This window comes from Lepeophtheirus salmonis, chromosome 4 (genome assembly GCF_016086655.4).
Source record: "Lepeophtheirus salmonis chromosome 4, UVic_Lsal_1.4, whole genome shotgun sequence".
NCBI lineage: Eukaryota > Metazoa > Arthropoda > Copepoda > Siphonostomatoida > Caligidae > Lepeophtheirus > Lepeophtheirus salmonis.
In genome coordinates, this window is record NC_052134.2 from 49,556,518 (window position 1) to 49,572,932 (window position 16,415).

At 31.7% G+C, this 16,415-nt stretch overlaps 1 protein-coding gene across 2 annotated transcripts in view; it reads left to right on the forward strand.

Moving 5' to 3' along the window:
* The window catches only part of LOC121116129 (uncoordinated protein 58), a 194,543-nt gene that overhangs the window by 43,189 nt on the left and 134,939 nt on the right, over positions 1-16,415 (forward strand). Inside the window, exon 2 of one of the 2 annotated variants that reach the window (XM_071888008.1) lies at positions 11,769-11,844. The exons of the other annotated variant lie outside the window; for it this stretch is intronic. The gene's annotated coding sequence lies outside the window, so the exon portion shown is untranslated. The remainder of the gene's footprint in view (positions 1-11,768; positions 11,845-16,415) is intronic. 2 annotated transcript variants of the gene reach the window in all.

Here is a 16,415-nt window from a genome sequence, read left to right on the forward strand (position 1 = left end):
ATATCGTTCATTGTAAAAATCATGGAGCACTAGTAAGGCAGACTGACTTATCCAGCTGTTATACGCAAACTGGTCTACAGATCGCTCTCAAACTTGGAATCATAATGAAAGACATTGCTGCCGACATAGATTTTTTTTAATCCTTTAGACACGGGCAATTTAAAAATCCCCTTACTTATTTGTCAAAATGAATGCTTCAGTCCTCACATTAAAAAAAAAAATCCAATCGAAAAACATAAGAATAACTTATAACAAAACAGTTAATTAATTTCACCAAACCTAACCCCCGAGTAAAAGTTGCTAAATATACAATTAGAGTCTAATAACAAAAGACGTTATTACAACAATGTATTAACATTTAGTTAGATATTGTTGTTTGCTAAACAAAACAAAAGCAATTGTAACACAATTGTAAGAAATTGCAAATATTTATTTTTTGCTCAAGTGAGATACTTTCTATAAATATAAATTAACTATCCATTGTTACAAAGAGATTCAATATCTACTCTTCCCACATACATCGTTTAAGAAGCACAATGTTATCCTTAGCACATCAACAACTTCAATATTTTTTTGTTACCTGTCAATTTGGGATGTTGATCGTAGAGTTTGGATTACTTTTTACTGAATAAAAGGTGTCCAATAGCTGTTAAGAATGACTCATTCTTGTTAAGAACGGCTTCTTTTTTGTTACAAATTTTCCCTTTACTAATCCAAAGTAGTTTGTATCCGGTTCCAAGACCCATCCTATCTTTATTAAGGAAAGCTTTTTAGTTCTGAAAAATCACTCTGATACTTTTAAAGATCCGTCAAAGCTCGAATAGCCAGAGCCTATTTGGGCCTCAAATCTCTTTTGTATTATGCAAGTTTATATATAATGTACTTGGCTGAATCGGATCCGCGTCCCAGACCCACCCTACCTCTATTAAAAATACAACTAATTATAAAAATTAAATTATTATAAAGAAACATAAAACCCCCGGGAAATTTGAACAATAAATAATGTTAACTTTAACAAGATATTTATCTGTAGTCACTGAAGATGAACCAAGAATATTTGTAAAGCCGCCTATAACACTATATTGTATCCCTGAATCTTCTATGTATCGCCCTCCAGCGTTTACAATGGTCTTAATATATATTTGGAACGTCTTTCTCATATATTTCTTGGACATTTAATCCAGAGTTCGTTTACAGTGAGGGTGAAGGCCCTGGAATTTACAAGTGGCCAAAAGGCGTAGTCGAAAGAGTTGGTGTCAGTTGAATACGGGCTATAATTCTTTGGCCAGAAATTGATGTTGTTACTCAAGCATCGTTGAGCAGATGTGGCTGTGTGGGCAGGATTTCATCCAGAAGTGCTCAGATTTTCACACGGGTGCCAAGTTCAGGCCCTTGTTCTATAAAACATGAAAAAAGATAAACAAATGAAATTTCTATACAGCGTAAGGAATTGTTCGCCCTACCTAACTTTATTTTTGTGAGTCAATGAAAAACTCATCTGAACTTCCCCATTTACTATTAACTTTGCTTACCCGGTATCTTTAATTAAATTGATTGAACTACCTGATTAAAAGCATAACACTATTTTTAGGTCAAAAAAATAGAAATATGTGTATTAATTTTGGGTTTCGGAACCGGTTAACCAATATTTTTATTCTGGCAATTCTATTCATTTCCAATTCTATCAAAAACCGGACAATGTACAGAATATTCAGCTACTTCTTTTTTCAAACCCAGAAAGTTTATTTTCCTTTTTTAACCCCAAGACAAGTTCATCACGAAGATAGTTCATCACGAGGACAGTTCATACCAAGGGAAGTATTTCCTGAAGAAAATTCATCTCAACAATACATATACCGGGTGGTCCATTCAAATCTGAAGACTTGCTAATTCAATAATTAATGAAGGTTGAGTGACTAAAATTAATTCCTATTTCGATATATTAAAGGAAAAATAATTAGTAAAAGAAAAACAAAAAAATTGAGCTCTCTAGCTTACTAGAAATCTAGAAAATTACACTTGAACGTGATCGACGAATGTCCATTCGCAAACTCCTTGACGCAGAGCGTCTTCAGGACCATTAAGAAGAAAAGAACATGGTGAACTTTCCTGTAACTAAAGAGTACATATCGGAAGTGATGAAAAACACATGGTTGCTGAGAATTTAAAAAAATTAACATGGTAACCCTTACGTCACTACATATTGATATGTATTATTGAGGTCCATTACAATTAAAAGGATTTTAATTTCCAAATAAATCAAATGTGTACAATAATATTCGGCTCTAAGAATGGGTAATAAATAAATGCCTCTCAACTTGTAATCTATAAATATTTATGTAACCACATACATTGCATGCTAAAAGACGCTGAAAATTGTCAATAAAATATATCTTAGTTTATTTGCAAATAAGAGATATATGTTAAAGTATAAATAAGTAAAATTTATATCTTAACGCAATGCGTTTTAAGAAAAGTAAAAAAAGAATATGAAATACTCAATATATATTTTTAACAAACAATTATATACCGAGTGGTCCTTTAAAATCTAAACACTTTGAATTTTAACTTCAAGAGTATATAATTTGTTAATTAACAATATAAGTTGAACAAAAGTGATGCATGCTATAAATAGATATATGTCTGAGATCTCTGAATAATTAATGTAGCTTCACTGTGCCGTAATGATGGCTTCCAGCCAGCAGTAGAATATCTGGTATCTACTGCAGATGTAGTCGTCTATCATGTAATCATATCATATCACGTTCCAGTACTGGCTGACAGTGCCTTCGAGGACCTCGTTGTTTGGATGATGGAAAGCGCAGGCCTTCCCCTGACAAGGCTCTTTCCACCAACTTTTTGATAGCTCACTGGTGTAAAACTCCGAAATTTCTGGCATGTGGCCCCTCATAGACATTAGAGGATTGGCCTGAGCTATTGAGGCTGTTTTCTTTTACTCTTCTGGCAAGAGTTTCGCCTATTTGAAAGAGCGTTTCTTCATCTCTAACGTTTCGGACTTGTTGACGTCGTAAAAGTTGTTTCTGGAGACGCTCAGCTGCTTGGAGTGTACGAATGGAAATTTGACGATCAAGTTTGTCATTTTCTCGATTTCTTTAGCTTAGTATTTTTTTTTTGTAATTAATTGTTGAAGCTTCAATAAATCGAAATATAAATTCATCAACTTTCATCAATCATTGAATTAGTAAGTCTTCATATTTCAATGGGTGTCCCTGTACATTCATAAAAGCATTTTAAGACTTCATATTTATGTTTATGGTAATGATTCTTAGAGAAAATGTTTTAAAAGTTGAAAAAAAAAACGAAATTTGTATGAATAGTAATCCTTTGAAAAGTCTGATGCAATTTTCTTAAGAAAGGCAAAAAAAAAATATATGGTCATATATTAGGTACATATTGAGTGGTACTCGGAGATATAAAAAGACCTTCTTCTATACAAACGTATCGATGGAGAGAGAGAGAGAGAAATAATGTTAGAAAAACAGTACAATCTATGTTTTCCACAGTAGAAGTATATTTACGGAATATTTTTTTTTATTTTGATGTTAACACAGCCTATTAAGAATTGTTTTATTGTACATAGAACAAGTCGTTACCTTTTATTGTACTACGGAACCTTTCATCCAAAAAAGAATAGATAAAAGGACTGACATCATCTTGTTTTAGCCAAATAAGTCATACCAACAGCTGCTTATCTTTTAAGTACTCCTAAACTATCAGTATCATATTATATCTCCACAATTTTTAAAATGAATTAAATAAATATATTTTATATTACAATCCTAAATGTATTTTACTTCATACTGTATTATAATATTGATCAGCAAATGGTCAAATCTGGTCAGGCTAATACAGGGGTGCCAATTTTTTTAAGGAGTTATGTAAGGGAACTTATTCCATACCCAAAACACAAACACTGCTCAAGGAGATTAGATACGGGGTTGAGTTATAATTCAAAAAGTAACTGGGGTCTCAAAAATAAACTATACAAATAACAACGTTAGCAAAATTCTTTGTGCTAACTATCTTCTGTATTAAGACTGTGACTTAGTACCAGGACTGCAGATTAGGTGGATTTTTTGTTGGAATCAAGAGTGCTCTCCATAGTTCAAATTTTATTTCACCATTTTTAACAACTTTGGATTTGTTTGCGTCATTATTTCATCTGTTTATTTCGAACCTGCCGTTTGACTACACCTTAGTAGTAAAGAGACCAAACGAATATTGAATCACCTTGGTTACAACAACACTTCTCACTTGGGAGACTCTTATTTCGAAAGAGATACGTGTATTGACATATTTAATTAGAGCTCTTGACTCTACTTTTACAGTCAAAATATCTACTTTGGGATCAATCTGCTCAATATTGGAGAATATTTCATCTTTCAAGATCCTTCGTGTATAAGTGAAAGAAGGTTTATGCGGGGAGCATAAATTGATTTACTAAATATATATCTTGATAAGTCGTAAGACTTTGGGTCAGAATAGGAATTCCTTATTAAAAATCATATTATTTAGCGTTACTTTTTTGTTTTCATGAACTCTGGTAAACAATAAATATCATATTAACAAATTTTTTGAACTGTTGACTTCACCAAATTCGGATTGATTTGGCTTTTTGTTAAATAAGGATTCTATTCCAGAGTTTTTGATAACGTAACTTTGTTTTACGAAATCTTTATTTCCCATTACAAAATGGTTTTCTATATCGAAAAACTCCCATGTCGTTTTATTATCCATCTCAAAATGGAGATTTTTTACAATTTCACCCGAGTTTGAGGTGATATGCTTGACTATACGTACGGGAGATTCTTCAAGTATTTTCCCTAGGAAAGGACCTCATCCTTATAGGGACTCGACTTGGGATACCTTGTACTCCAGATTTATACAGTTTTTCAAATCGACAAAACTGCACTGGTAAAGAACACGCATTTTTCAGCTTAAAAATATACAAGTATCTACATTTTTTATACAATTACACGCAGTTTGGACCGAAATATCAGTATAAATTGTTCAAGAAAAAATCATTTACGAAACGGTAATCACCTTAATTTTGTAATATGTTTTGTGGAGGAAAAACACTTTTTAATTATATATACTTATATTTCCTTATGAATACAAGAAAATATGCCAAAGAATAAATGTTTTTCCAATGGAATCAGTTTGGTTTTTTTTATTTTTTATTATTAATTTTAGTTATTTAAAAGGTATGGAAATATTTGAATTGACAACACATTCAAAGTAATAAATAATCAGAGTATAATCACTTTTGCATGCCTTTGTTGTATGTAAATGTCCTTGTAAAATAATCAGTATGAGTACATAAATACAAATGTTATTCATAAGTACATAAATCGCCGTCCCGTGTCATAGATAAGAAATCATTTACAATCTAGAAAAAAAATATTTATGCAATATATTTTTATATTTCAAAATAATGTTATTTTTAAGTTATTTTGCATAAGCTGATATATTTTTGGAATGTATTCAAAAGTGTCATATGTTCAATATTTTTATCTGTATAAATGCATAATACGGATGTATATCTACCTTTCCTATACCTGGGTATATTTTGAAACTAATAAATCATTGGTTACTTATTAACTTTGAAGCATAACTTACTTTTAAGAAGAAAATTTTGACTGTACTCACCAAAATCACCATATGATATTTTTCAATTTTTAAAATATATATATGAATTTTTTCCACTCTAAAATCCCTTTGTGCCAAAAGCGAGCCTCTAACCTCCCGTAAGGCCTTTATTTTTGTCTACGAAGAACCATCTTATATTTTGAAGCTCATATCTTATTAACTTTGAAGTATAGTGGATTTTATAGAAGATAATTATGACTTAAAAATCCTCGAGTGATATATACATAATATTTTTCAAATTACATAAATCCATTCTTTTTTACCTAAAATCAATTTGTGCCAAAAGTAAGCCTCCAATGTGTTCCTGCAAAAACACACATATTTTTTGTAAGTCTTAGAAAATTCAAAAATGATTACGATTTACGATAATATGGAATCGTGAGTAGGAATCGATTCCATATTTTGAAGTCTTAATATATTTTTTTTTAATGTTCCTTTAATAGGTTAGATGGAGTTGCACTGATTAAGGATAAGTAAACATTATAGTATTACAATTACTCCATCTAAACTAGGACTCTTTGGTAAAATCAATTTATATAAAGTATATTTACTTCTCTAGGAATCACCGGGGCGCGATCGTACACACATCAAGTTCAAGAGAATAACTCCGTGAGCGTGGCGATTCTATATATACATATGTTTTTTGAATGAGTAAAATTTAAAAAATGTCAAACCTTTACTTTTTTGGATTAAATAATTATTTGAATTTATATTTTTTTTATGATATAATTAAATCACTCACATCTAGTATTGTGTGAATCCTTATTTATTTGGTCCAGTCTTACGATCAGTTCTGACAGTACTTGGTATCGGTCCTTAGGACTGCGTCACCTTGGGACTGTCTATTCTAGAACTGATTAAAAAAAGAAATAAAGTTTACTGACGTGATCAAGCACAGAGATATATAAGTTGTTGTTGTTTTTTTTTGACAAAAATGGATCGGACTGCGACTAAACTCAAGGGGCTGCAATCTTTAGTACTACATAAGGATCTACCATCTTCTCTAAAACATATACATGACCAGTTATTTAAGAGTCTCGAATAAACAATGTTTTAAACATGGAAATAAAGTAACTAAGTTATAGTAACCTCTCTACTGTATACCGGGGGACCACGAAAGCCCCACCAAACCCTTCCACAAGGTTCAGAACAAGGCCAAAGACGCCAAAATAATTGATTGAGGCTGTTAAAGGCAGCATTGTTGGCAAAAGAGGCAAGTCGGCCTTCAATTAACCTTGCTCGTGAATTTGTCAGCAGCCAGACCACCATAGTCTTAAACCTTAATGTCTAAAAAGAGAACTCCTTGACAGGATTTGAAGCCTTTGGATTGAATAAAGTGGATGACCCGGTGCAAAATCCTTCTCAACATATTTGAAAAGAAAGACTCTTGGCCTCCCTTGAGCAGCGACTGTTCCCTCCTGGGCTTAAAGTATTTTGGGGCACCTCTAGGAGAAACTTTCAGGAGTACAATGCACAACATAGGACCAACTGAAGGCCACCATTGTTACTGTCTGATCCGAACTAGAGTCGAACTTTCTAAATAAATTCTTCGTAAAGTTCCGTACCAGACTGAAACTGGTCTTTAAAAGGCTTTTTATTTTATGAGAACGTATAGAAGTTGTCCTTTGATTGAGTTTATAAATTAAACTTTCATATATGAGGTAACGGAGGAGCCTATAAATAGACTTAATGTCTTAGAAGCAGACATAAAAGTATTGACGATAATATATTAATAATAGATTCAAAGAAATCAGAAGTTTTTTTATCAATCTCGGGGTGTATAATATCCCAGCTCAATAAAGTAGGGTTGACAGACTCTATACTTAACATTTTATAGGCAGCAAAAATTAATGTCAAATACATTGTCTTTATTAATTTACAAGAATAGTTGTACCTATAACTAATGAGTCAATTGAATTAATGATCCCTCATTATTTCAAGCCCTATGTTCAAAAAGAATAGTTCAAACAAGTAATTAATTATATCGGCGTAATTACTTACATTATCTTTATTATTGCATTACTCTCTCAGATTAATTGTTTTAATCAAGATAATATTATTCTATCGAATAAATTAAAAGCAAAATTTAGTATATAAAAATACAAAATAAATATATTATTGTTACTTAAAAAATATATTTCGACGAATAGAAATGAAGTGATAAAAAGATAAAACAAACAGAATTAAGGAAAACTTTTTGTTTGGTTATATAACTTATTTTCAAAAAGTATAAAATGAAATAATTTTTGTCAAAAAATAATTATAATATTTTATAATATAGCTATGAGATTATACTAATTGTGTGGAGGGGGAAAAAATAGAAACTAAAACCACAATTAAATCTTAAGCCTCTTATAATGATAATACCTTTGCCAAAATTAGTTACTGTGTACAGCTTATAATTCTTATCCGTCAACTTAAAAGTAATCTTGAAAGTCAAGAAATCAATGAATTTTTTTATTATATCAAACGGCTCTACTAAGAGATCCCTCTTGGAATAAGGAGTTCGAAATAAGAGCATCTCTAGTTAAAAGTATCTTCCTTTGATTCCCCCATCTTTTTTTGACCCTATCTCTTGAAAAACATATCTGAGGAGTTTTCGTATTTTGTCTCATAAAAACACTGGCCCTGATGATCCTAGTTGTAAATTAAGTTACGTTGTATCTTCATTGACAAATAAAAATAAAAGTTATATTGTGTATCCAAATATTTGTTCAGAAACGAGATTCATCTCTCATTCTGATGGAATTACGGTATCAAAATTATAATTTAAGAATTTGATCAGCTTGAACTAATACGTGGAAAAAAGCATCTCAGCTCCTAGCTTCATAGTCAAATACATAAGGATTGCTTAAACCGCAATTAATCGGTCATACATACATTAAAAAAATAAACATTAATTAATATTTCTTTAATTATGACAGAGATAACTTTAATAAACCGTTAAAAATTTCACTCAGTTTTTTATAATTAGTTATATCTTTTATAAGACAAGGTCATTAAAGTAAATCCAGACCATTATTAAATACATCCTGAACAATAAGGAAATCATTTAATACGGTAATTTCAATTTTAGAGTGAGAGGTTAAGTATTAGCTTTAAGTTAGTTTACCAACTTTTAATTCAAAAAAAGTATTTACGATAGAGGAAAGCCGGAGGAACAACATCATGGAATTGGGCACAGCCCAACGTACATCAAGAAGATACTCGGGTATGCAAAGAGCACAGTCAACGACGTATTTAACCTTTGGAAAGAGGAAGGTGCAAATAAGAAAAACGTCCACAAGTCACGGAGTGATAAAAATGATCTCCTGGATTTCCCGTAGGCCTGAAACGGTCCGGTAAACATCTCAAAGGACTACTATTAACGTTACTGCCCAAAATTGCCAAGTTAGCTGTTCAAAAGTATCCTGCGACGCAAGACAGAAGTCATATCGCTTCTACAAAATAAATATCCTTAAAGAGAAAATGAAGGCCACCCGAGCTGCACACGGTAGAAAATTACTGAACGATTTGAAGTCCCAAGGTACGGATGGGAAAAATTGCCTGTTGACAAATCCCACAACATCCAAAACTACTGATGGATTTCACAAAGATAGTTAATGTCCCTCACGTCTTGAAAACCAAGTGCCTGGCCAGTATCATGTCCAATTGAGCAATGGCGATGTCTTGCCCAAATCTTCTTTGAACCAAAAGAGAGGGTAGGTACCGACAAGTACTGTGAAATCCTGGCTGATCAAGTGATACCTTGGATGAAAGCTGAGGCCAAGGGTGTGGAGTTCCTATTTCAACACGACTCGATCCCGTCTCACAAGACCAAAAACTTATTGAAAGAAGAGAAGGTGTCATTTTGGGACCCCAGACTTGGTCTTGTAACTCACTCTGATATTAATTCCATGGATTACTTATTTTAGAGGGGGTGGGGGATAGAGAGGAGGGTTTCTTCCAATTAACACAACAGCATCGACTCTTTGAAGGCTTCCATCATCAAGTACTGTGACAAAGTCTCCTCGCAGATGTAGTCAAAGCCTGCAAATCCTTTAGGCCTCGTATCGAGCGAATTATAAGAGAACACGGCGGACTCATAGACTGTTTTTTTTTCTTTTGAATTATTAGTACATGTAAATAAAATTTAAAACCTCTACTTGCTTCGCTTATTGATGAGGATGCAGCTAAATATGGTCTGGATTTATCTGAACGACTTTATAATATTCCAAAATAATTCATGACTCTTATGAGATACACAAATATGTATATTATATATAATTTTATTAAAATGATTTAATGATTAGAATGGCATGCTAGATGCAATGATTCATGTGGATCAACTACTTGACATTTTCTCAGCTCTCAAATCTAAAATAACAAAATTAAACGCTTTAAACACTTTTCAATCCATGCAGTTTTAGAGGAAGAAGATATAATTTTATTCATTTCTTATTTTAACCCTAAAAGGACGATTGAAACTTTTATATTCCCTTTCAAACAAACGTGGATATAGGCAGAAATAACTAGTTGAACGGAAGTTTTACAATTGGAGTAGTAGTCGTGCTATTCGATATGTTAGACCTCACTCAATCATTGTTGACATATTGATAAAATATAATGGGAAGAAGTCAAAAAAGAAGAAATAATTCAGCAAATTGTAATAGTTAGCCATGTTAAAAACGTCGAAGACCCCTCAAATACTTGTACTTTTTTTAAATTATTTATTGTAATAATAATGATTTATTACTATAATTACATGAATTTAGAGATGTCAATAGGTTAATTAAATATTTTTTAAGTATTGTTTTATGAAGGATACTAATATTTAATTCCAATTTTTAAATTGAAATATAATTTATTTAGCCTTTCAAAATATATTAATAATTCATTTGTCGAATGATTATGACTATAATTCAATTCAATAATTATTGATTCTTAAATTGATTTAGATATACTCGGAACATAAGTTCCTTCAATCGTCTCATGTTTTCCCTAATGATATATAATTTATACGCTTTTAATAAAATATGAGATAAAAATTTAATTTATTAGACTATTTATATCAGACTGTAACTCAAATGAATTATTCTTTATATGGATAATTCATAAAAAAAAAAAAGTTTTTAAGATCCTCTAGATCTCTGATTCAGTTATTCATATTAATGATGGACTTAAATTATAAGTAGGGTTCAAGGTTGTACCGTAGTTCTGTTGGGAGCGAGCCTTACGTTTTTACGTATATAGAAAATCACATATTATATCAATATTTGGATATTATTTTTTTGCAAAAATCGAACAAATATTTTGCATCATCAATATTGATGTGATATCTACGAATCTGAGTCAAAAGAAATATAAAAAAGGTAATGACCTATAAAATGTATCCCAGTTGACGAATACCAAATGGTATGGTGAAGGGATAATTTAGAGAAATTTGCCAATGTTACGAAGTTAGCTTCACAATAGGTACATGTACATCAAATGAAATAATTTCTTCGACAGCTGACGATGCTGTGACTCCTATTCCGTCTTGTTAATTACCCTAAAATGTAGACGAGCTCATCTTTTTGCAAAAAAAATAATACATTCATGAATAATAGTATTAGACATCCCAGTTATATTTTATTTATAGCTACTTTGTTCTTTTAGAGAAGTTAAGTCTCGATAAGAATTTTTTTTTTATACATAAATCTTAATTAGCGAAGAATAAAATGGCAAAAATCTTGAAAAACTACATTAATTATATTTATTTATTTTAAATTTACAATACCGAACCACGTTGCGTGAAGGGTATACCGCGGCTTATACAGAACCCTTGGCTAAGCCTACCACCCCAGCCTCAATATATATATCTTATTTCAATAACATGCGCGTGTGATAAAGAGGTGTGGTTTGATGTGTTGTAATGACTAATTAGATTCAAATTATCCCTTTTATAAAAAGAAAAAAATGTTAGATCTTATAGATGGGAATAATGTCAACTATCAATTTTCTTTTGTCTGGTGTTGCGGCGTCAAGGAATTTCCGTTGATTTTGCTCTGAATAATCCCTCTATGTTTTATATCTCTATGATCTTACGCCACTAATGTGTCTATTTACTCTACTTCTAGGTAAGATTTGGACAAGAAAAAAATATAATAATAAAATGTAATAGCATTCTACTTTACGATCCAACGCAACTCATTCGTAAGTATACTTATAGGTATGTGACATTTGGAAGGAATGTTTTATTCATTTATACACAAAACGGTACGCAAACCTTCCATTTGAATAAAGAGTGTTTCCAGTTATATAATAAACGAAGCATATTAATGCCAAAAAGACATGGTTAAAAATTTGCAAGAAAATACTATTGTTTTGATAGGGTTAAACTAATTCTTTATTCACTATTAAAATATAGCAATGCATATTTTTACTGTTCTAATAGGTAATAATAAAAAAGACCCCTAATCACAGTCAATTTACAATAATAAAATATAATAAAGAATTATTAGAAAATATTTTGAAATAAAATATAAAATATCAAAAATGTAGTTTTAATAGAATGTTTTTGTCAATAACTTTGTTCTACTCACTAATGAAAAGAATAGAAGAAAAAACTTTTTATCTCTCATCGACCAAGCTCTCTTAAACCAGCACGAGAAAAACTCCTCGTAGGATTAACATTGATACAATTTAGTCTAGATACTGTTGGATCTGTCTAAAAAAACAAAACTAAAAAGGCTGCATACCTATAAGTCCGATCCTTATCCGTATTTTATGTTAGCTACAGCAGCTGAAATGACGGTCTTATTAACTATTTCCTTTTAGTTTTTCAACATAACTAACCTCTTTTAAGAGATAAGATACCTGAATTTTAAGGTAGAAGGTTTATTTTCTTCGTTTGTATACTGTTCAATACTAGCTATGAGTGAAGAATGGTTATAAATATAGCTAGGACCGTATGACTGAAAGACAGATATATCGGTTTTTAGGACCTTTGAATGGTAAAAAATGGTACCCATTAATGGAGAATGAAAAAAAAACCAATTTTAGTTCTGGAACCGGTACAACAATATTTGTATTAGTATAATACTTGCACATCAATTTCTTTCGGATTTAATTACAGCCCTACATATTTAAAAAGGACTTACATCTTCTTCCCGAATTTTGTTGGGAGGAGACAATAATACCAGAATTTAAAATTTTATAATGACAGAAAAATATTTAAGGATCACGTTAACAGCATTATATAGTTTGACTTAAATAATTTTTTTTTTATTTCAATGAGCCCTGATCGATGTTTACATAGCGGGTGGGCCATTGAAATCTGAACACTTACTAATTCAATAATTTATGAAGGTTGAGTGATTGAAGTTTATTCATACATATTTCGATAAATTAAAACAATAACAATTAGTTAAAGAAAAACAAAACAAACGTAAGCACTCTATCTGACGTACAATTCGAGAAAATCACACTTGAACGTGATCGACGAATTTACATTCATGGACTCCAAGCAGTTGGGCGTCTCCAGGACCACCGTTTACGCCGTCAGCAACTTCAAAACGTTGGAAAGAAGGGTTCTGTCTAAGGCAAAATTGGTCCCTAAGGAGTTAAAGAAACCAGCCCGGACCACTCCCCTCAAGTCTGTGAGGGACCATGCGATATATATCGAGGGGTTTTAGACCAGACAGTCCAGAGAGCTCTCAATAAAGGGTTGGAAAGAGCCTTGTGAGGGTGGAGAGGCCACTTTTGACAATAGTTATTAGAGAAACCCCATCTCCTCGACTGTAAGACTCTTTTGAATGAGTCTTGTGAGGAATTTTGAATTCTTTTTTGACACTTTTGACTGCCCCACAGCCCTGATGCCAACCAGCTCGACTATACCTTCTGGGTGCATTTCGGGAGTAAGGCCTGCAGTGTATGTAATCCAATCACCTAGGCCCTGAAAGTCACTGTCAACCAGCACTGAGACGCCATGACGTAGGAACTACTTCTGCGGTTTGTGTCATTCCTTCTGCGGCTGCCTGGAAGCCATCATTGCCTGTAAGGGAAGCTACATTAATGATGAAAAAAGCTCAGACACACATATTTATATTATTAATTTTGTTGAAGTTATATTGTTAATTGATAAACTGTATATAAGTTTTCAGATTTTTATGGACTCGGTATTAGAAGTTTATTTACATACCCCAGGATAGTGGCGCCAACTAGTGTGTATTATTGTATATCAGCGGTTTGGATTTTTATTTGTATAGCAGTGGAGGTACTCAGCATTGCTCCGAGTTATTAGGGATAAATAAAATTTACTATATACTGAAGAACGCCACTTTTATTTTATTTTTTAATATGAGACGCTCAGTTTTACTTTACAGTTTTTTCTTTTAATTTAATTTGAATCTAACAAAATTATCATTTGCTACACACAATCATTAGTACATTGTCATTTCAAAATGAATTTACGGGAAACATTCATTCATCACGACAAATTTTCTTTCATTAATATAGAATGCGTAAACTGAGTACATCTTACAAATAAATATGTTATTTTTTTGGTTTTCATGCTCTCTAATACAAATAAACACTATCATTTTTTTTATGTGTTATCGATAATCTTTATTGCCTCAGCGTACTCCATTGATAGTGCATAAAAAATTGATATTACCACTAAATTACCCTTAAATACGCTATAAAGTTTGTACAAAATATTGCATATTGTTTTACACTATGAAAAATATAAATTCACGTCTCAAACAGGTACATATTAAGACTCTAGAGATTATTGATATATAATTGTGCCGCACTATAAAAATACCTTTTATAAAACCATAATGATAACGGTGTCTTTTCTGCCTAAATATCCTTTGACCCTGAGTCGTTATGAAAGTTTACGTAGGGATTGATGAGATTTCCTTTAGACTTTGTAATGACAATATTTGCCACTCTGCTGAGCTTTGTAGCCTGTACTGGTCAAGGTTTGTCTTTAAGACACTGTCTTTGTTTGTAGTGGTTCCACCATTAAGAAACTGACCGTTTGGATACTTTGAACTGCTTTGCTTCTCCAGTAACTCAGATTTATACCTGAAGAAGGCAAAAAGGACGTTCACGAGTAATTTAACAAGGGTTCATTCATTTTAGTAAAAAGGAAAACGAAGTATATTGAAATCAAATACACTGTTTAATGCAACATTATATTAACTTGATTGAGCTCAACTTGTCGGCAATAAAGTGCTACTTTCAATGTCAAATTTTGAAGATGCAGAACTTCCCCTATCAGAGCTAGCCTATCATTTTAGACACGCTAGAGTGAGTCGCAATTATTTAATTATCTAGTAGAAAGCAAAAGATATAAGCTATATAAGTGTTGAAAAAATCACCCAATAGATGAAATTATTATTCATGACAATTTAAAGAATATTTGCGAATAGAATAGCTTTGTTGTCATGAAATTTTACTAGATTAGCTAAAAGCAGGCATGAGTGAAAAGAAATACACAAGTATAAAAATTGTATATCACTAAAATATACATTTCAATGTAAGTGTTGTGAAACACCCAGGAAGTACCCTTGTTAAGCTTTGAAGAGGAAATACGGAAGGTAAGATATGTAGGTATATTGAATTTCGGGTTGAATATAATATGAAAACATGTAAGGAATAGATATATTTTCTTATAAAAATTTAAAATAATAAAATTAATTCGTGAGAAAAAAGTTCAATTTTTTCAAATGAAATACATATTTGAAGAAAAGTATGCCTTGGATAAATTTATTTCATAAATAAAAAAGGTTGTTGTGCATATTTTAGTGATGTGTCGACTTTAGTCGACAAAGAAATTAGAATCGAGAAATTCTACTGGGGAAAAATGAAAGTGACGAAATCATTTAACTACACATGCCCATGTTAATATTAATTATAATAATTTTCAAAGTTAATAATTTTCTAATCATTTTTGGTAGATTTGACTCTTTATAGAAATTACTTCCATAGAGTTAAAGAGGAGAAATAAAATGAATCGACACATTGTCTTGGAGGGCATAAAAGTTAAAGAATATGTAAATCGAGCAATATTTTTAACCAACATTTCATTAAAAAAACTATCACGTTTATTTAATGCAATCCTTAAAATTTGTCAAATAAAGTCTTTTAACTCCTTGATGATAGGCTAAAAAATATATTTTGGATCTATACAGGGTCACTTCGGTAAATCCGGACCATCTTTAACTTCATCTTGAGCATTAAGGAAAGAATTTCACATGGTTATTTCAAACTTACAGTTTGTGGTTAAGCCTTAGCTTTAGGTTAGCTGCACAACTTTTAATTCAAAACAATTATTGACGATATAGCAGACTTGGAAGAACAGCATCATCGAATTTGATTGCGTCGAACACAGCCCAATGTATATCAAGAAAATGCTCAGATATCCAAAGAGCACAGTCTACAATCGCTGGAAGGAGGAAGGGCATATAAGAAAATAGCCAAAAACTTCCAGGTTGATAAAAAATGCCCTCATATTCCTCATAGGCCTGAAACGTTCCTTGAAGTCATCTCCTCGGACTTCGATTAACATTCTTACCATAAAGCTCCATGTAAGCTGTATAATAGTCTCGAGGGTCATAAGCTAATCGCCTGAGACAAAGTCATACCACCTTTGTAAAATACATCTCGTTACAGATAAAATGAAGGCCCCGCAGACTGTCTACGAAAGAAATTTGTTGAACCAATACAAGTGCCATTGTAACCGAATCATTTTTTATTTGGAAAAGAGACAATGGACC